At 45.8% G+C, this 1218-nt stretch overlaps 1 non-coding gene across 1 annotated transcript; it reads right to left on the reverse strand.

Moving 5' to 3' along the window:
* Positions 1–450: 450 nt before the first annotated feature.
* trnas-cga lies at positions 451–532 on the reverse strand. The gene has a single exon. It is a non-coding gene; the product is annotated as a tRNA-Ser (tRNA).
* Positions 533–1218: the final 686 nt, after the last annotated feature.

The raw sequence follows: 1218 nt of genomic DNA on the forward strand, positions 1-1218 counted from the left end.
ATCTCACATTCAGCAGAGCCAGATTTAAAATAAGAGTGTCAGATACAGGCAGGCCATGCTTCAGGGAGCGAAGGTTCCAACGATCCACACCTCTTCTCCTAGTCAGCACACGCCAGCTGGCAGAGGAAAGCACCAGCCGATCAGAGTCCACCGATTTCACATAGCCGCCCAATACTTGACAGCACAGCGGAGTAGCTAACGTTAAATGCTAGCTATATTGACATAAGAGCCTGTGCTCATGCAGAGCTGTGTACCCGACTGTCAGAGACACTTTATTGGCTTAGAATTATAGAAACAATCACTGAAGACACACTGCATGTTGTGAACACCCATGGCCTGGTTTGTCTGGTCCTCCAGTAATGTTAGCAACCGCTAACAGCTGGGTAAGCCAGGACAAGTCTGTCTCAATTTGCAACAACTGATGCTAAAGAAGGACTCAGCACCTGTAGTCGCTGTGAGCAGGGTTTGAACCTGCGCGGGGAAACCCCATTGGATTTCGGTTCCAACGCCTTAACCACTCGGCCATCACAGCTAATTTACCTTAATTACCCCGTTCAAGAGAGAGATAAAACTGGCTATGATTATGTTCTTACAGCATAAGTATGTCAGTGACTGTCAATATATAACCAGGTACCTCTGCCAGAATGGCAGTTAACTCCTTCACCCCAGCCTGCTAAGGATGCTTGTGTGCAAAATCCAGCAAGCATGAACTGATATGTGCCGGTCCAGGCTGCACGCCTATTGGCACTCATGACTCTTTTCAAGACGAGCCCGGGCCCTGTGTATTTAATTCTTCCTCCATTTATGTTGTGATAGGTAACAGAAAAAGAATGGCGAATATGCACGGCAAACTTAGCATCCACTCCCCTTCAGCCACAGCCTGTCCCAAAAAATGGGACACTAACACTAGCCTTACTAAACGTCAGGTCTGACAGGAAAATCATTTGTAATGAATGATTTCATTATTAGTCACAATCTAGATTTTATAGTATAATACTGACAGCTATTGCATTTATGCATGTTACTAAGTCGACTTCTTCCCTTTCCCAGATGCTTGTGCTCTCTCACCCCTCTCCTCTCTCCTCCTATTGCTTCCTGCAGGTGTTTCTGGCTCTTCCTGGTTGAAAGCCTCCTCGAATAAATGATCAGTTCACTACTTTCATTTAATGTGGGTGTTTTATTCAATTTTATAGCATTTTGGGAATGGGGGGGGGGGGG

Source organism: Etheostoma cragini, chromosome 24, assembly GCF_013103735.1.
Source record: "Etheostoma cragini isolate CJK2018 chromosome 24, CSU_Ecrag_1.0, whole genome shotgun sequence".
Classification (NCBI taxonomy): domain Eukaryota; kingdom Metazoa; phylum Chordata; class Actinopteri; order Perciformes; family Percidae; genus Etheostoma; species Etheostoma cragini.